This window comes from Nilaparvata lugens, chromosome X, assembly GCF_014356525.2.
Source record: "Nilaparvata lugens isolate BPH chromosome X, ASM1435652v1, whole genome shotgun sequence".
Taxonomy (NCBI): Eukaryota; Metazoa; Arthropoda; class Insecta; order Hemiptera; family Delphacidae; genus Nilaparvata; species Nilaparvata lugens.
In genome coordinates, this window is record NC_052518.1 from 76,489,729 (window position 1) to 76,515,679 (window position 25,951).

At 35.5% G+C, this 25,951-nt stretch overlaps 1 protein-coding gene across 6 annotated transcripts in view; it reads left to right on the forward strand.

Annotated features, from left to right (window-relative positions):
- Window positions 1-25,951, forward strand: part of LOC111047779 (protein ECT2) — a 263,745-nt gene that overhangs the window by 162,051 nt on the left and 75,743 nt on the right. The window lies entirely within an intron of this gene.

Genomic DNA, 25,951 nt, shown 5'->3' on the forward strand with positions numbered 1-25,951 from the left:
ATTTTAAACTAAAATAGGTTGAATAGTGTACGAGGGGTTGAAAAATTCCTGTCTTATCGACTAAGCGAGTCAAACTCCAAAGCACTCAGCACAACTTCACTCTTATATCTCTTTCGAACACAATCTCTCTCTCTCACACGCACACTCTCTCTCTGTTTTTCTCTCTCCAACTCTCTCTCTTTCTCTCTCTCTTTCTTTCTTCTACAATCTCTATTCTTCTGAACTCTATATTTCCTATACTTCTCTCTAAATACTGAACTTACTGACTGACTGACTCACCCACTCATTGATCACGATTTCTGAAAACCTACTGGATGGATTGCAAGAAAACTTGTAATAAAACTTCCTTATAAGTCCTAGGTGCTCACAAAGAAATCTTTTGATGGTATTTCAACTTTAAGTGTGATTTTTAAGGGTTCAAATTTTGTATTTTAGCATGTATATTCTTCTCACAACCTCTTAATCATAATTGTAATGTGCATACTACCATGCTTATGTTAATAGATCCATTATCTGGAGAGAAAACCTTTTCGGAACAGTTGCTACGGTTGAAATTATTAGCAACTAAATAAATTAATAGTCTAATCTTGTCAGGTTGTAAGTTTAGGATGGTTTACAAAAACATAACTCAATCATATCTATGAAAAACCAAGTGACAAACTCTATAACAAGACAAATTTCTGGAAGAGCATCTTTGAATGTCCATTTTAATGGCATCAAGGTATAAGATATCGAAGAATTTTGTTACAACAATTGTAGATATTGATTCATTTATTTATTTGAAACATTTTTCTCCGTGGTGGATAGTAAAAAAGAGAAATAGTGAATCATGGCCATCGTTTTCGAAGATGGCGGTTGGAGCACAAGGTTAATCGCCGACGAGTCTTTTACATTGTATGGCATCATAAGTACGACATAATTTATAATGTCTAAATCTCGACGAGGTAGTGGCAATTTATTTATTATTATTATTTTTTCCTGAGATGACTACACTTTGAATGTGAAATCGAAATTTGAATTATCTTCTCAATATGGAATGAGCAGGTCAGTAGAGTGCCAAACTCACAAGCTTCCCACTAAGTGCACTCTCAAAGATCTCCTCTTGCTCACGGAAATACACCGGCATCCTGTAGAAAATCTTGAGTGCACGGACAGGGAAGCTATTATGTGCATAGTGGGCTAGAACAGACAGATAATAGTTTGAATGAATTCAAACCTTCAGGAAGAAATACGTTATCTAACAAGATTTAAAATGCGATGAGATTCAAAGGAGTGATCAAGTATCAATGACTCTTGAGTCTAGACAATCTTAAAGCATAGGGCAAGTCATTTATTTTCCCCAAATACTCCAAAAGAACTTCAAATATTAAATGTTGAGAGAAATTGTCACATACTATGATAACTCGTTTTGACCTTTGGTGAAACAATTTCAAATATTTTCCAAGATCAGTGAGAAGAGTTTTCAAATTTGGTACAGGAGTTCAACTAGGGTATAGAATTTTTTTGAGAGGACTTTAAAATTACGCCAAAGATACGGCCAGGATAGGCGGTTTAATAGCGTTTTCCTAAGGCTGCCCAGCGTTGTTTCTGCGATTTCTCAGAAATGCCAAGAACTAATTGACAGCGAATGTTCAAATTTGGTACATAGTGTGATTTGTACAATGTTGTATAAGGTGTTGTTGTTGAAGGACTTGAAAACTACGCCAAAGTAAATCCGTCCAAAATCGGCGTTTGTCTGCTTTTTCTCAGTTTTATGACAACTGATTGACAGAATAGTTTGAAATTGATACAGTGGTTCAACTAGAGCGCACAAATTTTGTATTGAGAGAATATTTCTTTTTGAAGGGAAATTTGACGATAGATCTGATTGGGGATCCTTCTCGTATAAAAATAACTACTTTGGCATCAAAACTTTTGTCCTCCATCTTGGAACTGTCATTTTGAATCCAACTTCTTTTTTTTTTAAATATGAAGGTGGTCATATGACACTTAATTTCGAAACAGAATTTCAAGAGAAAATGAATGGCAAGAACCACAATACCTCGAACCGTTTAAAGGTGATTCACATTCAAAGATAGATAAATCATCTATATATCTATCATCTGGATATGATATAATAAAGAAAATAACTGGCTTATTACACGTACGGTATAGGAAATTCATGAACACATCATCACGTCTGAACTACTGGACTGATAAACTTGAAATGTCGCATATAGATTCAATTTACCAAGGATGGTTATAGGCCTATTCTAAACTCTTCAAGATTTTAGTAGGTCAAGTTTTCAGTTCGTCAAGTCTTCAATTAGAACCTCGCGGAGCACGTGTTACCTGCTAGTCTATAATAAAATAAAGGAAAGAATTGGCTTATACATGTTGGGGATAGGTGATTCACGATTGACGACGCATCTGAACTCCTGAACTGATTAACTTGAAATGTTGCAAATAGATTTTAAATTTACCGAGCATAGTTATAGACCTATTCTCAATTCTTCAAGATTTCATTACGTCAATTTTTCAATGCTTCCAGTTTGTTAAACTTTGCTAACTTTGTTTGAGAGTGGTCATAGATAAAAAAGTGTATTCTACGGTTTTATTCTATATCTTCTCATTCTTCTTCTATCTATATATATTATCTATTTACTGGTAAATCATGTTCATGTCTCTATCATCTATAATATAATAAAGAAAAGAATCGACTTATACATGTGGAGGATGGGAAACTCTCGAATTCAATTATACTAAAAAAATAAGACGCATCATCACTTCTGAATTACTGGATTGATTAACTTGAAATTTTGCTTATTGATTCTTAATTCACCGAGGATAGTTATAGGCCTATTTCGAATTCTTCACGATCTCAGTAGGTCAAGTTTTCAGTTTATCAAGTTTTTAATTAGACCTTTGCGGAGCATGGTTTACCTGCTAGTAATAAATAATGCCAGATGTGCGATGTACGACTCTCAATTACACCGCCCTCTCCTGATGGTCGAGCCGTTACAACCCAGGCTTGGAAGCGGCGTTACTTATATTGCTGATGAATAGGAGTCGAAGCGAATGTCAACAATACATCAGCTGTAGATGCACTTCAATAGCAGACGAACTGACTCGGTGTCGTTGCTCGTTGGGCTTTAGCTACTGTCTACCTGTTGGGGTACCCCGTCTCTGGAAGTAGCTGGCATGCGAAATTTCCATAAGCCAGACTGTGGGACTCGGATAACGCCTCCGTCTCTCAAGGGTGAAATTAATAATATTTAATGGAACGAAAAATCCTTGTTGTGTAATGTATGCGTGTATATGTATGTGCGAGCTCGCAATCAATCATCTTCATTACATCATACTTGAATTTCTAAATACTTCTTCTTACTAACTCCTTCCTCTACTACATACTCATGTATATTTAATGATAATTTAAATATATATAGTCTTATGTAAAACACTTTTGTATCGGACTCTTATCCGTAACTAAAGTCCAGTAACTTACTGTACTTCCTGTGAGTAGTATCTTCTTCACTTCTTGTCACTTGTGAGTCTTGTCGTTCTATATTTTCGTAGATATTTTGTATGAAGCTCCAACAAATAACTTTGATTTGATTTGAATTCTCATATCTCCATCACTTTACATAGGGAAAGTTCATATCCAGAACGCTAAGCTACAGTCTAACATTTTTATAAAAAAAGTTAAAAATTTTCCAGCGATACGACCAAAATCGGCGTTTCCATTGTTTTCCTGCGTGATCTCAGTCAACCGGTGATTGAATCCAGTCTAAAAATTTTTATTTGACTAGATTGATAGATATGGATAAGGTGTGCGAAGCGAGCCTGTCCGTAGTAAGCATATAAATTTGAAACTTACACGCCAATGCAGTGTGTCGAATTGTATTTCAAGTAATAATGTGGCTGCTGATACTATTTTCTGAAAAATGTCACATCTTTACGCTGATCACATCGGTATGAGAGGAGTGAGAGAGATTTCATACATATTACGTTACCAGTTCTCACAGGCCATAAAAAATATGGCAAACACTGATTATTTGAAGCAAGAAACTAATGTTAGTTGAACACAACAAAAATTTAAGGTAATTCGAAAAGGAAAACTGTTTGCAAACAATGAAATATGTCTTGAAGGAGTAAAGGATTGAAAAGAGAATGAAAGTGAAAATGATGAAGGAGACATATAGGAATGGAGTAATCATCATTGAAGTTGATATTGCAAATCGTAAAAGGAAATAGTTTTGAGAAACAAAGCAATGTCTTATGAAATGTTTATCATTGGTATCTACCTGGGTACAACTAAAAAGAGGAATGCCTAATTGGATAAATCAGTCTGTTTTAGCTCTTAGGAATTGTGTCTTGATAGCATATGATAAGTATAGATTGAGTCAATCACCACATGATCAACGTGTGTTTAAATCTGTACGTAAGCTGTACAGTTATGAACTGAGACAGGCTAATTTGCAGTACAATGCACTAAAAATTGAGAGGGCTTCTAATAAGTGTTCTACGGCTTGGAGCATTATCCGGGAAGTATCTAAGCCTTCAAGACAAACAATACGAAATACGCCAGTCACACCTGATGAATTCAATGAATTTTTTGTCTCGTCTGTTCTCCATATACGTGAAAGGATTGATACACCTCCAGTGTCAGCTGTGCAATTGCTTGCCAGGAGTTCTGCTCCGGTTTCCACATTCAAATTCAGGCTATTCTCTTTCAAGACTGTTGAAAACATACTATTGAAAATGAAAAACAGCAAAAGTAGGGACATATATGATATTTCAAGCTCCTTAATTAAAGCTGTGATTGCTTTTATTGTGACTCCTCTTACAATTTGTATTAATGCCTGTATTGACGATGCAGTTTTTCCCTACATTCTGAAGCATTCCAAGACAGTGCCAGTTCATAAGAAAGGGAGTTGGGACGATCCTGCCAATTTTCGACCCATATCAGTAGGATCAATATTTGCAAAGGTTTTTGAGACCGGTATGGCAATAGACGTGTATGAATATTTTGAAAGCAAGAGTATATTCACATCTTCCCAGTATGGATTCAGGTCTGATCGGTCAGCAATTGAAGCTGTGGAGAGTTTGGTGACGGATATTTTGAAGAGTTTTGAGATGAATAGCCTTGCTGGAGTAACCATGTGCGATCTGAGCCGTGCATTTGATGTTGTTGACCATGATATATTGTTGGCTAAGCTTGAACACTTTGGCAATGAGGGAAAGAGCAATCAGCTGTTAAGATCATATTTGACGGATCGTAGGCAGACGGTTTGTGTTAATAGTGTCTTCTCTCATCCAAGATATGTGAAATATAGCGTTCCACAGGGATCGAATCTGGGGCCATAGCTTTTTATAATCATGACAAATGATATTAGAGTGAGTGTGGATAGTAGGATAGTGAGCTATGCTGATGACACATCATTACTTTCATGTGATGCAAATCTGGATATTTTAAGGGAAAGGATGGCTGATGAAACGACATTTCTTCTTGGTTTCAGGCAAACTACTTCTTATTAAATCGAGAAAAAACCAAGTCAATTATTTTTAATTTGAAAAATATAAAAGATGAAATCACTTCAGCTAAGCTACTTGGTATTGTTCTCGATACAAAATTAACATGGACATGCCACATTGACTGGTTATGTGGTCGGCTCAGTAGAGTTGTTTTTCTTATAAGACGTCTGAGAACTCTTGTTCCTCAGCAATATTTGAGGACGTCATACTTCGGGTTTTTCCAGAGTTTAATTCAATATGGGTTTATTCTATGGGGCGGAGCAGCCAATACTAGTAGGGTGCTGCTTCTTCAGAAAAAAGTAGTAAGACGAGTTGGATGTTCTTGAATGTAGGTCTGAGATACACAGGCATTTCACCAGACAAGCATGTCATCTGAATGTACCTTTTGTCAGGCTAAAAAAACTTCAAGGACATTATAGAATATTATCAATCAAGGCATCCAATAAGCTGCCTGTTAGTGTGAGAAATATGAATCTAGCCCGTTTTAAAACACAAGTTAAAAAGCTGCTAACATAGAACCCATTATATAATGTAGAGGATTTTTTCAATTTGCCCGTCGATGTAATAAATACTTATTTTGTGTGATGATAATTTATATGTGTATGAATTGGCACAGTAGTTTCATAGGATTTTATTCTTGACGACACCTAATGTACATTAAATTATATTTATTGGTAGATTAACATATTCCATTCTATTCTATTCTAATCCAACTATAGTATATTTTCCCAAATGAAACTGGCACTCATAGAAGCGAATTTTAGCGTAAATAGCATAAATATTGAATTATAGTGAGGTCCATGTTATAATGGCAGTGTACGATTGACAATACTGTTGCTGTCCTTTTCTATCATACAACAAAACAGATAGCGCTATCTCTCTCTAGCTTTGCAATGTTGTCAGTTTGCCAGAATATTTTATTTTTACTTTTGACAGTGACTGTACAAAAGTGAACAATTCATTTTCAGTCGCCATTTTTTTCTTCAAAATACTTGAGTACACAAGTCGTATAATTGATTTAAAATGTATTTTTGAAACAATGAAATAATTTTTAGACATCACCGTATGAGAAACACAAATTAAAATACGTGAAATGACATTTTAAAAGTTAATAACTAGCCATCCTAGACTTCATCCATGCTTCAGTTAGTATAGGTTAGACCTACTCGTACCGGTATAAATAATATTGAAAAGTTATTTCTGAACTATTTCCATTAAAATTACTTATTTTATATAGGATTTCTATTATTTTTAAAAGAAATTGGAATAGAATACCTACCAAATAACTAAATTTCTGTTGTTTTGAAATTCAGATTGTTGTATCACAGCTTTTTAAATTAGCTGTCATTTCAGGTTTGTATAAAAATAAAAATCTAATCTCAGTTATGAAAGCAAATTTGCGAATCAAATTATGGAAAAAAAATGTCTTGATTAATTTGACATTAAATTGATTATTTAATTAAGGAAATGATAATCATTATTAGATCAAATTTAATGGGATGAATTGAGTAACAGCTGTGTACACTCAGTGGCAAAATGGAGAGACTTGGCAACGTTTTTCTCCCGCAGTGGCTACAGTTACGGTAACCGTAGCTCCAGTTCGCGTTCCGGAAGTTATGACTTCGTTTGCGCATGCGCCAACAAACTTCGTTTGTCACAGCACTCATTACCGGAGCTTACCTTGTCTAAATACAGCATTGTAATGCCTATATATTATATATATTACAATGCTGTATTTAGAAAAGGTGAGCTTAGTGCGTATATACGCGGATGTATGGTGTAGCATATCTGAATAGAGCATAATTATATAAGAGCAGCTGAAAATTGAACACCAACTGAAACTGAAAGTATCACTTCTGAAGTTGTTTCTTAATCTATCTTTCGGGGTCTCGGGTACAGAACCCCTCTACACCCCATTGCGTTTGATTTGCTTCCCAATGAATTTTCTCCGTTGGAGAACATAAACCGTTGAAAAACCATTGGCTATTACAGAGTGTTTCCATATTTATATAGTCTAATAGCAGTAGTAGTTCGGAAAGTCGCATCAGATTTACTGGGCTTCTGTTTTTGGAAATTCATTGAAGCAGGCGTTGAATTGAGTACAGCCTTCAGTAATGCCTTCAGCTTGAAGCAATAAATTCATAAGCTGATGAGTTTGACTTCACTGCTACGAAAGCAATTCCATTATCTAATTTAGTTTCCAATCTAAATAGATCCTACAGATTACCTGATTATCAGCGCTTCGCTGTCGTCTGTTTTAATAAGCTTTGGGGATGGTCTGCCGACCTGAAATAGACTAGAATATAGAATTAGTCTAGATGTGTTAATTAACAGGCAATTACACCGCTCTCTCCCGAGCTCAAACTGAGGTTGCCAGGTTGGTTGTCGTCAAGGAAACAACAAGGTTTGACTATCTTACGCAAAATGATTATCTTCGTTGTAGAGAAATTAAAACTTTGGATTTTCAGCTGTACTTAGATTTACAGCTAGTCGAATTTGTAAATGTTTCAATTATCCCTACATCTTCTTGTCATCATCTTATCATGGTTCTCCTGAGGTATGAGTTAATGAAGAGTTGACATTTCTTCGTGATGGTTTTTTTCACATTCTATTATTTATACAGTCATGATTCCCGAGCTACAGGTACAAAAATTTGGATAGGCTATATTCTCATCAGAAATCGTGTTGAGGCATTGTCAAAATCGTATATACGTTCTGACAACTCCATTATAGATATTATAATACAGAGTGATCCAATTGATCTAGAGTGAACGCAACCCAGTGAATAACTCGCAAAATGAAAGAAAGTGGAATTAAACATTTTCATAAAGAAATTACCACTGTGTTCTCAGTACAATATACTTATTTTTCTCACAACAGATGCTTGGAATACTTTGAATACTTTTCTTTGTTAACATGCATTTTTTCATTTGAATTGCTACTTCTTTATGGTTATTACATTTATGTTTGGTTTCATCGTCGTTGTTGTCCATCATTTTGTCAATCTTTTGAGGGTTGTTATTTAAATGTTATTGAATAAACAAATCGAGGGACAGTTAAATCTGAGGATGTAGGTGGATACTTCCACCCGTGAAATAATCATCATTGTGCTATTAGTTTAGTGAACTATTGTACCATCTTGTTGCAGCGAGGAGTCACAACTTGTTCTGATAACTTTCAACTGTTGTTTATGTGAAAGAAAATTTTCTAATGAAAATGTGAAGGTTTTCTGATCTCCAAAATCTATTGTTCTGGCTGTATAAGTGCCCACTCAGATGAATCTACATCTTTCTGTGTTGTTAACCTTTATTTGTTTATTTTGTAAACCTGTGTTTGTTTATGTGAAAACGTTTAGCATCTAACAAAAGGTTATCTGTTGCTGATTGAAACATTGCAGTCTCCAGTAAACTAAATTCCAAGTTGCAATATATTTTATAATTAGGGTTGCGTAGTGAGGATCGAACAATTCTCTGTATATTGAGGATTGACTCAGTTTTAGTCATTTTTTATCTTTGTGGTTGATGCTCTTTATATATTCTTGCTCTTCTATGTATTCTGGTGAATATTTTAATTGATTCAGTAAAACGTTTCTTTTCAATATGATTTTGTGGTTGTTGACTTACACTCTCCATCTCTCCTATCCATAAAACAATACTTCTTCAAGAACGAAAGCCAAGCTTTTCGGTGTTATGACGTATGTGATCGCTATATAAATGTTTGAACCAATTGCCTGCTCAAATAAATATTTTTCAGCCATCCACTACTATATTATAGAACATCTTCTTAACACTTCAAGAATCATGAATTTGAATTAGCAGCATTCTATGTATATCTTCTTCGATTGAGGATCAGTAAAACTCAGAATTCTAGAGTATTATCTAAATAGATCATCTACCGATTCTCACATTAGTAAGCTACTTAATGTACTACGAGACTACGACTTACTAATAAATTGTAATTTTCAAAATGTTGAATTCGTTACCTTCAAAATGTTAAATTCTTACAGGGGATACTTTCGGAGAGAAATTACATTTTAATGTATTTTAACTACTGTTCTTGAGCAGTGTTCCGATGATCAGGCTCATCTACGGGTTGTCTCTTTCTTTCAAAACGTTATCATGATAATCTATAATTCAATTTTCGCGAACAAACACCAATGATTTTCTCAAGGTTCCTGTACTTCCCATTTCCATATTTCTGACCAATGTCAAGAACTAAACATCATTGTTAGCACTATGACAATAAACATATGACAGTCAGCACTGGTGTCAAGAAGTGGGAATCAATGACTGGCTTGGGATCCGGTGGGTCGCGTACCTCAGACAGAAGGAATTGCTAGTGCCCCTACAGGAATCACAAAATTGGAACAACTAGACACAAAAATAAAGCCTTCCCAGATAAACAGAAGGAATGTTTATGTCATGCCCCATGTCCAGTATTGATTTCATGGGCATTTTTTATCTATACTGGAGCATTTACCCAACTGTTGTGAGTGTTTACCAGGCTGCTGTTGATAAAAATATTTGCCACTGTAAGAATGCCAAGCTCAACAAAAGATGGCTTAGGCTTGTCACAAATTGAGACGCGACGCGATGTGACATGACGTGACGTGAATCTGCTAGATGAGTTAATATCATATTATAATCTTCACACATTCTAGCTTCGTCTCAATGTGAATATTATAATATGATCTTATAACATTAACTCATCTAGCAGACTCACGTCACGTCATGTCATGTCGCATCGCGTTTCAATTTGCAACAAGCCTTTACAGTGGGCAATCCATCAGCTCTTTTCATTATTGCTCTCTTCTGCATAATCCATACCTTACCAATATTTGTGACATTACCCTAGAACACTAGACCATAACATAAAACGGATTGGAACAATGCAAAATACGCGGTAAACTTTGATAAAAGTAATGAACTTTTCATCCGGCTACAGATGCTACCGTAGAAGTTCTAGTTTCTGGTACGGTGATTGGAAAACCAAAAACGGACGACTGATGAATCTAACGTTGTCGAGTTACAAAGATTGACTGTTATATTCAGTTCTTTTGAAAACGGTTCACAATCAGTCCGAAAAATAAGCTTCGCCTTGATAATATAGCGGAATGATTGACTAAATAATTATAGTTTGTCTGTTTTATGTTCAACGTGACAGAGCTTGTTAAGAGAGTAGTGCAGAGTAGTTTAAATTGTTGAGAGATGGAGAATACCGTATTCGAAAATTTTGCGGGTTTTCAAGGTCGAGGCAGGAATATAATAATTATTGTCTGTTAAAAGTTGAAGATATTGCCACCAGGGACAGTAGCACACGGACCATGACTATGTTACATAGGGTCACAAAGTTAAAAGATCTTCCTTCTCTGTGCTAGCAGAAAGTAAAAGTAATGTTCTTTCTCTGTGGTGCTAGTGCCTACTGAATGAACTCGAGAAATCTCTGAATTTTTATGCACAAAACAAATGCGTAGGTAACCAAGACTATGATTAATAGGAGCTCCTCAGATCGGAAAGATTGTAATTTGTTTTGCCCTTTGGATATTCAGTATATATGGCCTGATAAAATTTGATGTACATAACCTGAAAGGTTATCTTTAATTATGTTTTGAAGGTAAAAGGAAACGTCAGGGCGGTTGAGTTTTTACTTCTTTTAAATCACACAGGAACAGAAAATGGAATACAGCAGAAGTAGTTGACAAAATGTAGTTGAGGAGGCAAAATGGGGTTTTTACCTGTTGTCTCCATGAATAAATAAATAAATAGATAAATAAATAAATAAATAAATAAAATGACCATCATCAGTAGTCTTGCATGTAATTAAAGTGGGGATTTGTAAGCTTGTGCCTGGCGAGCTATTATTCAGCAGAGATAATACCTTTAGCACTATGGTGTGCGTTTTGACGACTACAAAGACAAAATTCCCAATTCTAGGTTTGTATAAAAATAAAAATCTGATCTCAGTTATGAGAGCAAATTTTTAATAAAATTATGAAAAAACATATTTTCTTGATCAATTTGACATTAAATTGATTATTTTATCGAAGAGATGATTATTATTATTGGATTAAATTTAATGGGATGAATTGAGTAACAGCTGTGTACAGTCAGTGGCAAAATGGAGAGAATTGGCAACGTTTTTCTCCTATCTTTCTTCACTGCCATTATAACGTGAACCTCACTATAGTTGATGAACTTGACCCCATACGAAGTCGGAGTGATCAACTCTGTGAAAATTCAGATCTGAGCGTGCCTATTCCAGACAAACTGAAACAAGTTCAATTCAATTCAATTCAATTCAATTCAGTTTATTTCCAAAAACATATTACACGAATAAGAAATACAATATACAACATATTTTGGAATCCCCCTACTAGACTATCCATCTGTGTGTAGGGGGGGAGTTCCACTTTATACATAATAAGCTAAATCTGCTCATAGAAGTAAATAATAAAGAATACACTTATATTATGGATGTATTATTAATATTCTGATTATAAAATAGATAATATATGTGCTGATGGATATTTAAGAATGAGTATGTAGGAATATGTATGTAGGAATAAGTATACTTAATACCTTGATTGATAAAAGAATAAATAAAGAAGAAATAACAATATTTTTTTGAAGACCGCAGTGGCAGGGATTCCAGAAATTCTCAGAAGAGAGAATGAAAAAAAAACATAAACCAGAAAGGCAAAACAGTCAAATCGGTTATATCAATGATAAAATAAATACCAATCAATTGTCTGGAAACCTTGAAGTCGTGTTGGTCACCAAGCATAACGAGATTGGAGTAGTTCTTCTGAAGCTTCCCAACCAATCTGGTACAGCCACCTGTCCACCCTCTTCCTAAACACTACCAAACTAAATGCCTCTGCTTCCCTAATCACCCCTGGCACATTTCTGTACAAGACATGGGCCAGGTATGAAGGATTTGTCAATTCAGAGCCGTGAGTCAGCTGAGGTATCTCAAAGCTGTAATTGGATCTGTGGCGAGTTGAGTAGCTATGGTTAACTGTTTCTCCCAGAAGTTCAGTTTTGTATTTTTTTATGTGGATCAACAAGGATTTAATAAAAAGTTGTCTAACATTCAGTACGGGAAATTCGATAAACAATTGTCCTGTTGGGTATCTAAAGTCTCTCTTTAAAATTGTTTTTATAATTGATCTTTGGGTGACTGCGAGAGGCTCAATGACTGAGGAGGAAGCCCCTCCCCAAGCTAGAATTCCATATAGTATTATAGATTGGACATAGGCAAAGTAAACTACTTTGCACTGATCCACACTCAGAACATTACTAAGCTCTGAAAATGCGTGAAGCAGCTTTCTGAGCCTATTCTTAGCACACTGGACATGTTGTACCCAACTCATCTTGGAATCCAAGACAACGCCCAGGTATTTGTAATGATCAACGCGCTCAATCATACTACAATTACATCCAGCAGACCTGGGATTATTACAAGAATGCATCGTTAGTATTAGAGAGCCTGGATCAGCTTGATTTCTTGTAACTATTGGCATAAACTTCGTTTTTTCCACATTTACTGTAAGGCTATTGTGATCAAACCAGTTCTTTATTTTTGACAAATCAATTGAAGCACTCATGTAGGCCTCCTCCCAAGTGCTCCCAGTAGACACTAGTGCTGTGTCATCAGCAAACAGATACAACTCACCTTCAACTACTAATTTTGACAGATTGTTGATATAGATTAGGAATAGCAGTGGCCCAAGGGTGCTTCCCTGGACTACCCCATACTCAACATTCTCTTTATCACTATTTTCACCATTTATGCAAACTGATTGCTGTCGATTGTGAAAGTAACTCTTAAACCATCGGAGAGAGATATTTTTTATCCCCAATGATTCAAGTTTTTTTATTAAAATTCTCCTGTCAACTGTATCAAAGGCTTTTGCCAAGTCCAAAAAGGTTATCAGTACTTTTCTTCTTGATTTAATACTACTTGAGATAGCCCTAGACATATTGAAAAGAGTATCAGATGTATTTTTGGACTTTTGAAAACCATACTGTGAGTTGGAGATGAGATTGTACTCGTTTAAATACTTAGTCAGTTGTATTTTTATACACTTTTCGATTATTTTAGATAATGTTGCCAACAAAGAAATAGGTCTGTAATTGGAGAATATGCCTTTGGGGCCTGATTTATAAATAGGTATTACTCTGGCTGTTTTGAGAGCGCAAGGAAAGTGTCCAACCAGAATGCTTAAATTGACTATATGTAGGATAGGATGTATTAATATGTCAATATTGTTTTTAATCACTCTAGTAGGGATTCCATCACAACCTGGAGCTGATCGCCCTTTCAAACTCTTCACTACCTCCTCCAATTCCTGCCTTGAGACCGGTTGCAGTTGAAATTCAGAGTCCGCAGCATGTTCATCATCTCTCACTACTGGTGCATCCTGGGTTATTATAGAATTTGCTAGGTTTGTCCCAACTTTGGCAAAATATTGATTAATTGGTTGGCAATTTCTTTAGTTTTTTGAGAGTCGATGACTTCACCAGGGCGGGAGAATGCACTAACGGGGAATGATTTACTATTATCTATACGACCTGAGATTTCGTTTATAACCGACCAAAATTTTCTAGGGTTACCAGTCGCTTCTTCAACTTTGTTTTTGTAATAGTTATACTTGGCTCGCTTGATTGCTGAATGTAGCATATTTCTATATTGAGTAAACTCATTTCTAAGGAGATAGTTAAATGGTTGTCTATTGAGTTTTTTTCTGAGTTTATCACGATGTCGAATAGAATTTACTAGTCCAGCAGTTATCCATGGTTTGAGTTGAGTATTTCTAGATGAAACTTTTACTTCATGTGAATTTTCGGCAATTATGTTTTGTACCGATTCAATGAAAATATCTGTTGCATTGTCAACGTTGTTTTGTTCAATGACTCTATTCCAATTGTGACTAGAAAGTGTGTTCCTCACCTTTTTCCAGTCTGTTTTAATAATGACTCTATCTGTATTAGGCGGCTTATGAGTTTTTGTCGATAATATATTCAAGCAAATAGCATAGTGATCGGTAACCGAGGACTGCAGAATAACAGAAGATGCATTGAAGAAACGCGGAAGCTTGACAAAAAAGTGGTCAATACAGGTTCCGCTGGCCGGCCGTGTAACCTTGTCAATACAGGGCACAAATCCTGCGTCACTCAAAATATCGATATAATGCTCCTCAACAGAGCCAGGGGCAACATTCAACGTATCGCAATTGAAATCACCTGCCAGAATTCGGACGACACCTGGCGATTGTTCATTGCAATATACGTTTAACGCGTTTATGAATGTAGTTAGATTAGTGCTGGGGCTGCGGTAGACAGCTAGAATTTCGCATGCCGCCCCCGCCCAGGTAAAGGTGAGAGAGAGACAGGTGGCCAGACCGCCCAGTACCAGTTCATTGCAAGTGACTGGAAGTCCTTCATCGATGTAGACCACCAACCCATCGCTCTGGTTCAGATTATTGAATGATCTAAAAGAATGGTAACCTGAAATGTTAATTGGATGGCTGTCGTCGTTAAGCCATGCCTCAGTGGGTCTTATATTAAATCTTTGATCGAATTTGACATTATTCAACAATAAAAATGATATTACTCATTTTTAAAAAATGAAGTACACTTCTCCAACAACTCTCTACTCAAGATAATCAGCTTTTCATGAACAATGGCTGTGCTGTTCAACTTTGAAGCCTTGTCAAGAAGTAGCTTGTAACAGATTGATAGAAGTTTTTCTAATCACTGAATTAATCATCATCATCATTATTCACTATACTATTACAAATTTGTCGGATTCTATTGATAAACTATTATACTGTATTTTTTTAGCATTGATTCAATGCTTCAGTTTGAATGCGTTTTGAAATTAGCAGTAAATTTAATTTATCTTCCAAGATGACGCGGTCTTGGTGCCATGTGAAATGCATTGGATAGGATGTTTCCTTTCTGTATCTGTTCTGTGGTTCAGCATTCAGCTCAGCTGGTGATTGTTTAATTATGTATCTTTTTACTGGTTATGTGTGTTTTTCCTTTAATTTAAAATTAATTTCATGTGCAAGTTATCAATATTACTGTTTTAGTTGCATATGAAGTAAATAATAATGCTAAGTTACAGGTTATTGATGTAATTTTTCATGGGACGAAGTTTTATAAATAGAAAGAAAAATGAAAATCTCAGTAAGCTACCCTTTTTGAATTATTTTATCACTCACAACATGTTACAACATTGATGCCATTTTCAAGTGATTCATATGGAGTAAATAAATACTGCTGGAAGATTCTTATTCTGATCATATCTTAGTGTATTCATATGATTTCATGAACTAGGACTATACATTTTGGATATGAAATTTTTTTTGAATCATGCAAATTTAAATCCAAAATTTATAGTCCTATAGTGAGGTCCAAGTTATAATGACAGTATTTGATCAACTTTTGTTTTGCTATACCTGTCTACCATTCGACAAAGCCGGTGGTACTATCCTTTTCTAGGTCCACAACGGTGACAATTATGTTTTTGACAGTGTAGAAATATGGTTAATTAATGCAAATAATCGGCATCGCTATTCTTCTATCTTAATCCACTGTCATTATAACGTGGACCTCACTATAGTTCATAAAATCATATGAATATACTAACATATGATCAAAATAAGAATCTTCCAGCAGTATTTATTTATTTAGGCTACTTCATATCCCTTGAAAATGGCATCAATGTTGGAACATGTTGTGAGTGATGAAATAATTCAAAAAGGGTACTGAGATTTTTATTTTTCTTCCTATTTATATTACAAGTAGCCCTATACAGAAAAGAGATAAACGAAGTTTTATGTATTTGCCTGATCAGTGATCATTGCAATTCGGCTACGCTACACTTTCTTGTGTCTTGAAAGAAATATTGTTGTAGCTTGTAGGAGGTTCTACCTTGCTACTGTTATAGTCCAGTCAAATGGTCGTTTTTCAGGATACAGCCCCGAAAGAATTTTTCTCGACGGTTCCATATGTATTTTTGGGCGCAGAATTCGAATCTGAAATTTGCTGACACGCCAGAGGGCGGCTTCACCCCCAAAACTCCCGAAAACCCCCAAAATTTTGGACTTTTTTCAATTTTCCCATTTTATCTCGTGAACCTTGAGTTTCTCCAGAAAAATCATTCTTGACAAAATGAAAGAGAATGAGATTTCAAATTAATTGAGTGGTCGCGCAGGATTTTACCATTCATGATTCCGGAGCTACGAATTTTCAAAAAAGGGGTATTTTTCAAGGGGTTTTTAAAATTATGCAAACCTACCACTTCTACCCTATACAACATGGATATTCTTTTAGTATAGATGAAAAACCACACATCACGTGAAACAATTCATTATGAACAGGATTCCTTAGGGATTTTCGAATTTAGTAGTGTGGGGAGGGGGGATATACCCAAAAAATAGAAAATCATGACCTACAGCCAAAATACAAATTTTTCACTATAATGCCTTTTCAAGGCCTTCCTAACAAAAACATACATATTTCGGCTGAAATCATCTCACGCGGGTTATTTTCTATAAGAATCATCTGTTAGAAACATTTAATTTCAGTATTTTCTAGTGGGGGGTACGTCATAAGGATACATCAAGGATCAAAACTTTAAACACTTATAACTTTTGACAGAATGATCAGATCTCGTACTACAGCTCATTCTTCTCAGCTCGTCAAGGCGGTTCAAAATCATGTATCATAATTGAAATTTGATGAGAAAATAATAAAATCCACTTTTAGTGTATTTTAGCCCCTATTTAAATACACAGAAAAGTGGCCAATTTCTATATTCAAAACTGTGTATCTCGGTAACCCGAAATGATAAAAAATGGTACTTGGTCTTGATTTGAAGAACAGAATCTCCTCTCTCATGTGAGGTAAATGAATTCTGTAAAAATATAATTGTGAGGTGAGATACGTTTGATTCAAAAAATCAAGAAATTTGTGATATTTTCCTCATTTTCACAGTCTCTACAGTTTTTTGATAATAAACAGTCATGCAAGATGGGTTTAAGGCAACGTAGCTCATAGAGCATGTAATTCTCTTTCAGATCTAGATCTGATCTTTCTGTCAAAAGTTAGAAGTGTTTAAAGTTTTGATCCTTGAAATTAAATGTCTCTAATGGGTGATTCTCATACAAAAATAACCCGCGTGAGATGATTTCAGCTGAAATATGTATTTTTTTGTTAGGAAGGCCTTGAAAAGGTATTATAGTGAAAAATGTGTATTTTGGCTGTAGGACATGATTTTCTTTTTTTGGGTATATCCCACCACTACTAAATTCGAAAATTCCTAAGGAATCCTGTTCATAATAAATTGTTCTTTCACGTGATGTGTGGTTTTTCATGTATACTAGAAAAATATCCATGTTGTATAGGGTAGAAGATGTGGGTTTGCATAATTTTGAAACCCCCTTGAAAAAATACCCCTTTTTTGAAAATTTGTAGCTCCGGAACCAAAAATGGTAGAATCCTGCGCTACCACTCAATTTATTGGAAATCTTATTCTCTTTAATTTTGTCGAGAACGATTTTTCTTGAGAAACTCAAGGTTCACGAGATAAAATGAGAAAATTGTAAAAAATCCAAAATTTTGGGGGTTTTTGGGGGTAAAGCCGCCCTCCGGCGTGTCAGCAAATTTCAGATTCGAATTCAGCGCCCCAAAATACATATAGAACTGTTGAGAAAAATTCTTTCGGGGCTGTTTCCTGAAAAACTACCTTTTGACTGGATAATTAGTAAATGTTGGTATTTAAGAAGGTATTTTGGTATTTTAATTAAGAAGGCTAAGCCTACTTCACTAGTCACCCGAGATATCTCAATATCATAGTCACAGAATAGGTACAGAATGGAAACTTGTAATCAAACGCCTATCTAACCAATGCTTTTTACATGACGCAAATACTAGACATGTCATGTGACCTTAGGAAGTTCCAATCCTGGTTTTCTGATTGCCTCGTGACAGTGAACGAGATCAATTGATCCGGATCATTAACGTGATCCGAACCTACAATCAATACTATTACCGTATATTACAATGCAGCGCTTCCTAACAAGATGGCGGATTTTTGCGTCAGAGTACTAGCCAAGTTTCCATACTGTATGTATACTGTATACCTCCTTCCTCCTATAGTCACCTAATACCTTAGACCAGTTATAGAATAGACACGGCCCATTGTATATTAGTACCAAAGACCTTAAAGATGCACCTCTTTAACGTCTTTGATTAGTACTGAAAGTCGATGAAGCCAACATCTACTGCCATATCGTGACGTCAGCATCGGATAAAAAACTTTTCTGCAGAGTTTGTTTACATTGTTTTTTATTTCAGCGTGAGTTTACCATCTTCATAAATAATAATTTACTTCCATCTGGACTAGACACAATCAGCCATGGAAAACAAAGTGAACACACTCTACAGAAAAGTTTTTCATCCGATGCTGACGTCACGATATGGATATATGGCAGTATATGTTGGCTTCAGAAGCTAGACTTCCCAGCGTGTCTATTCTATAACTGGTCTAAGCTTAATACCAAGACCAAGAGTTCCAGATTCTTGAATTGAGGTTATGTGCTTATTATTTTTATTATTTCGTATCATATAATATATTTATATTATATGTATATGTATTATATATTATTATATTCAACATGGAATAGAGTTTATATTAGTCAAGTTTCCTCAACCCTACAAAGGTAAACTGGGGCATTGATTGCCCCACTGGAAATTATTTTCCCCAGTAAGTTACTGTGATATTTCAGCCCTAAATTCCTCAACATTCGTTACTTTTACTTTTCCACAATGCCGTATTAGCTGATTATCCATTATTATTATACCCATTCACTTTTTATTTCTATTAAGATCGATAATAATAAAAAGATGCATAGCCTTATCAGTCACAAGATCAAGAATAATTAACCCTGCATTACTCGCGCGGGCATTGGTTACAGTAATACTCGCGTGGGGTTATTTTTATAAGATTTTCAATTTTCTGATCTTTTAGAGGCTTCAAGTGGGTACAAAAATAGAAGTATTGCACATTCATCCTGAAATACCCTATTTATACATATGTAACAGCTTTACATACAGGTTCTATACTACTATATGAGTTGGATTCAAGAAATAACAAAGTCAGTTGTACAAATTCAAATATATATATTATAAAGAAGAAACACAATTACTAAGGTTGAATAATACAGATCAAGGTTAATTTTTGCAGATCTTACACAAGAATCAGTTTATTGGTTATCCAAACAATCTCCACAAACAACTTGCATGTGCTCTTTACACAACAGTTTGTAACATTTCTCACACGAGTTTCGAGTTTTTCTGTCCCGGCTACGAGGACAGATATCACATCTTCCTTTGGCTAATCTTTGTCTAGGGGCTGGAGGATCTTCTTGAGTAGGCAAAAACTTTTTGATTTGTGTTCGGAGTTCCTTTGGAAGGTTCATCATTTGGGCTCTTTCTTCCATAAAAGGTTTGACAAGGCTGATCCCAAGCTCTTGTAAGAACTTCCTTCGAACGATTTGCTCTTCAAACCTTTTATTTGATGCAACAATGACTTGTGCATTTATTCCGGCGGTATTTAGTAAACAGAAGAATATTACCATAGGCCATCGGCGGGTTTTTCTGGATACCGAATACAAGGCTGATAACTGGTCAGTGGTATCGACCCCACCTTTTGTGCTGTTATAGAACGTTATAATTTCTGGCTTTCTTTTATCCCCTGTGTCTGGATCAATAGTAGGTGAATCATGCATTGACGACAACAGAATCACATTTTTATTTTTTTTTGCAGAGTAACTTACTAAAGTAATATTATTATCATCAAAGCCAAATATACTTGAACACACTGCTTTGTTTACAATGAACTCAGGTGGTATTTCTGCCTTGTTCTTACGTAGGGTTCCAACCAAAGTTAATTTTTTGTCTAGCATTTCTATGGCTAATGGTACACTAGTGTACCAATTATCAGTTGTTAGATTTCGTCCAGTGTTTTCAATTGGCTTTATGAGTCTCAATGTAACATCCTTCGCTGAGTTGGATACCTGAAATGGACCTTCAGGCTGTTTACCTGCATAAATTTCTAAATTATACGTATAGGCCATTTTAGCGTCAACAAGAGAAAATAATTTCAGGCCATACTTGGCGGGCTTGTTTTTGATAAATTGCCGAAAAGGGCATTTGCCCCTAAAAGCTTCAAGCTTCTCATCTAACGTCATCAAGTGCCCAGGAGAATAATACTTTTGGAAATTTTCCACAAGCTGGCTAAACATTTCTCTAACAGGAGCTAGCCGGTCAAACTCTTTTCTCTCATCTCTAGTCAATATGTTATCAAACCTTATAGCTAACAGCAGAAATGTAAAACGAGACAGGTTCATAACACAACGGAAAAGTTCAAGTCCTAATCCATCAGTTTCCCACAAATCCCAAATCCTTCAAGGTGACATGTGAGGATTTCTTGACTCCAGCTAAATATAGCAAACCTATCACAGCTTTTGTCTCAGATAGGGTCGTTTCTTTTGCATCCCGCTCCCTACTATAATTTGGTTGAAGCTGACGAATTTTTATATTGGTACATTCAACAATCTGCTGTAAAACGTCATCAGTGAAAAACAACCTCCAGCTTTGAATAGGTGTAGTAGCTTGTTTACCTGCTGCTGTCTTCACACCGGGGGCATGTATGGCTGGAACAATGTTCCGTGACCTGACACGAACAGCTTGAGGTGGTGGTTGGTCCATCCACAATGTGTGCCCGTTTTTTCCAATAAAAAAACGTACTGGAATGTCATCTGTGTCCATTTCATCACCAGAATTGTCTGTCATTTCTTCAGCACTTTGTTCACTCTCACTATTTTCATGATTGTCCTCAATGCTAACCTCATCAATGTCTTCTACTTCAGAAGTAGCACCGCCAACTTCCTCGTCATCAAGTTCATTGAGAATGTTGTTCACAAAAGTATCAAAACCAGTAGCTGTAGTGGCTAAATTATCAGCCATATTTGAACTGGGATATATTATACAAGAATGTTCAATAACAAAGCCTTATAACAGAAAAGAAATTGAATGAACTATAAAAAATAAAGGGACCCTTAACACTCGCGCGGGGTTGTATAGGACCCCAAGCTAAATATGCTCTTATTACAACTAAACGGCAGCAGACAGCACACTGGCGACTAGGTGACCTTCAACTGGACGAAGAAACACTAAGCTATTGGAACTGCTAGACCAGTAGTGCCAACTAGCCCGCCAGGCCAAACAAAAATTCCCGGCTGGGGTCATATTTACCCCGCGCGAGTAATGCAGGGTTAATTCTAACTTGAGCTACTATGAGTTATTTTTATTCGCAATCCACTTTCACCAATGGGCTTTAGTTCCAATTTGTTGAACTATTTTATTTTGTTGTAATCATAGAATCTTGTACTTTGAGATCAAATCCTTGATCTGTTTCCATCGGTTGTTGTAAAGGGTAAAGGGTTGAGCAGGGAGGATGGATGATTTAACATACAAGTAACACAGACAGTTATTCCTTAATAGAATACAAAGCGTCGGTCCAATGGTAAAGTCGCGAAACTGCAAAATCCTGTTTTTTCAGGAGAGCAAAAAGTAACTTGAGATCTGCCTATAAAATCGAGTTTTTTTCCATGAAATCTAATTTTATGGCTATGTGTTATTGATTATTGTTATTTATTGTTGGTGAACTCAAAATCTAGTAATTATTCTATTTTTATATTGAAAAAGCAGATTCGTTACTTTACCATGGTCAGATTTTTGTTAAACAACAAAACATTTTTGCGAATGTGATAATGGAGTGAATGAAAAAAATGACTTTAATGATAGTATTAATCTTTTAATCAACAAAATCAATGTTTAAGAACGTAATGTTATGATACTATAGTAGAAATTTGAAGAAAAGTAGTTTTTTTACATGTTCTGACTATCAATTGTCACTATCTGACTCTTCAAAATCAGGTTCGGTGAGGGCAACACGAACTGAATTTGAGTTTGGCAAATTATTGTAGTAAGTGTGGTACGCTCTTGGAATAAGAAGATTTTTGCATAGCATTTGTAGATCATTAAATTTCGCTGCAGAGATTTCAAGCTCTGATGGGTACATTCTCATGAGCTCTTCAGTAGAAGGACGGCCTCTTTTCTTTTGTAGAAAATTTTTCTTGAAGTTACCTGCATATTCAGATTTTGTGTAAAAAACGTCTGGCTCTTCCTTTCTGAATTGAAGCCAGACAATATTTCAGAATTTGAAGCTTCCTTCCTCTGATTTAATTTTGTAGTTCATTTTATTGAAATTCAAAAAATCATCATGGAGCAATGTTGTCACTTGAAATGGACTTGGATTGGAACGTGCTGTTCTAATTAATTGTGCCCATCCTTCAGGTGTATACACTGGTACGTGCTTGGATTTTTGTTCAATCTTTGAATGTATTGAGTCACATTCCATCTGGCTGTGCCCTGTTTCAAAGAACTTATGGTCAATAATCTGCAATGTTTCGTGATCTTTCATAAGTTGGTTGCACATGACAATAAAATTTATGTTTTTTTGCTGTCCTCCACAGCCATCTGACATCATCCTCACATGATTCACTTTTTTCCATAATAAATATTTGTAAATACATGTCGATATTTCGACACTCCCCCTCTTACCTTCTGACTCATCCCACAGATAACACATTACATCAGCACTTCCCAGATTATATACAGAAAGTTTTCTCACATAAAAAATTGGACCAGCTGCTCCTTTAGGAGTATTAAGAACAGCTTCTAAATCAAAATTGAATGACAGTGTTGTAGGATCGTTTTTGGCTGCTTCCTTGTCTTCATCTCTACACTGACGAGCAAGTTCTTTCCTTTGCATTTGTGAGAGATAAGCCTCTTCATTCGAGTTTCCACTTTCTTCTTTATTCACAACACAAATTTTGAATAACTCAATTTGATGCTTTGCTGTTCGAAAATAATTATTCAAATTGAAAATCAGACATCAAATACACTCATCACTTATAACATAAAAATCGATAAACGTAATCACTCATAATCCCGGCAATAATTGACACAGTGTTGCCAATGTAGAGAATTATTGAAATTTATCATTCATGGAAATCTTTTAAGGATTGATTTAAGTGTAAGTTATAGGCTATTGAAACAAATAATAATATTATTGATTGATAAATTATCATTCAATTAAAATTTCTAAATGGGTATTTTATTCCATTTTGCACCACAGTGCACAGCGAATGTGCGCTTTCGCGAGTATACTACAGTAACTTTGTGGAAAGTGACCGCAATAAACTAACGAAACTTGTCATTCGCGAGTTTACTGGAGTGAAAAAATCAAGAAAGCCACAGTTTCGCTAGTTTACATTTCAAATTGTACAGGAATGGGAGAAGATACAGATTCACGAGTTTGCCATGGTGAACTAGACACTAAAAGCAGATGATTCCACCAGAAAACTCATTTTTGCAAAGTTGTTAGTTTCGCGAGTTTACCAGTGGACCGACGAAAGACTGTTCTAGTTTGTCCTTTGAACGTTGCATCTCTCAATTTCCTATGTTGTTCTACTCAGGTCTCGAGGATTCCACGTGTAAGTGCTTTGAGGTAGCCCCATGAAACATAGTTACATGCAGGGGCGACTACATCAGTGAGGCGCCCTGTCATTTTGAGACAAATTTGATATTTAGACTGATTCAATAATCCATTTCATTTCATATTATCAGTTATCAATATAATTTTTAATAGTAAAAAGTCAAGACGGATGGTATGAAACGTTCAAATTTGCTGCTGCCGCGAACGAAGCGATACGATCGATGTTCAATCAGTACATAGATATTCTATCATTGTGCCGAGCATCGATATGGTTCAGCGTGGTAACATTGTATAACGAGTTTTTTCTAAGTTATAGTGCGTTCCCACAACTCTTTGGGTTCGATCCTATAGCATTGAGTCAAAGTAACAGTGTTGGCAATTTTTCAAGCAGATTCCACAAGCAGACAAGCTAAAATATTGCTTGCAAAGGCGCCGGCCGAGCGATAGTTTCACGGAATTTTAAGATTCTAACCTATAATTTCAAGTGCAAATCCGTAGACCATAATATATTGCTCGATATTCAACTTTGTCAACTAAAATTTGAAGGTCAAGTTTTTGAATACATGTTGGATTCGTGATGGGATCCATCCGTGAGAAACTCCTTACCATGTCAATATTTCTACTAACAGAATACCGGTAGTCCTAAAGTTGGTGGTCCGTCGCAATCCTCTCTCCCTCGGTTTCCAATAGAGTAATCAAACTCTATTTTCATTCCTGTCAATTTACTTCTGCTCATCTTAGTATCGGTTCTGATATTAAATATAATATTTCGATTTTCTCCTATTCCGAAGTAACCACTTCCAAATAAAATTTCAGTAGTGAGTTTACTTCTTAATGTTTGTCGGAAGCATTATGAAGATCAGCAATCGTCTGGATTGAACAGCATGTGGTAGCGATCCTCCTGGTCCCTGAGACCCTAATTTGTGAAGTATACATTCTCACAAATTGGGCAATCAGGCCTTGGAGGTTCGGCCTTTTCTTCAAGACCTACTTCCAGTGCATCAATCTCCAAAACAGTCACATCAAAATAATCGTCTGCAGAAACAAGTACTATAAAATATATAGGCATCGTTTTGAGATTGAACTAAAAATGAATTGCAATAAACTATTTCGCTTACTCTAGGGTAATTTGACATCTTGCTGAAATCAAGCCCTATTTGAAGGGGTCCTCTTGAAATGTTAGATTAAAGTATTGAGTGATGAAGGTATGCTTGTTGGATTTTGTATTCAAGTTTATGATAGTGATGAACTAAGCAGTTCTTGCAATTATTCAATTTACGCCCACATCAGAGCAAATTGTTATCGATATGATATTTCTGCGATACAGAGAAGTAAAGAAAATCCCATCAAGAAATTAGAATCAAAGAGTGGCATGATCGCTGTATAAAAAGCTACTATCATTGAAAATGCTTCATTAACTAGAAATACATGAATAAATTCTCTTGTAGCCCTCGAATCAGAGCGCTATAAAACATTTTGAATTCAAACCTCCCCTCCACCGTTACTAATACCATATCATCACGTTATTTAGTGGACTCTATTTACATATTGTAAGCACAAGTAATATTGGTTATTTGTAATCAATGGTTTGAGAAAGTCAACGTAATTCATTTCTGTATTTTATATAGCCTTACGTTCAATGATTCTGCATGAGTTTTATAAATAAGAATCATATTATTTAGTGCATATAAATGAACTAGGAATAAAGTTCAGTCAATAATAATGTATTACTCACTGCTCAACCCGTTTATTCCACATAAAAGTGATGGTGCTGTATATATGTATTGAATGCTATGTATTT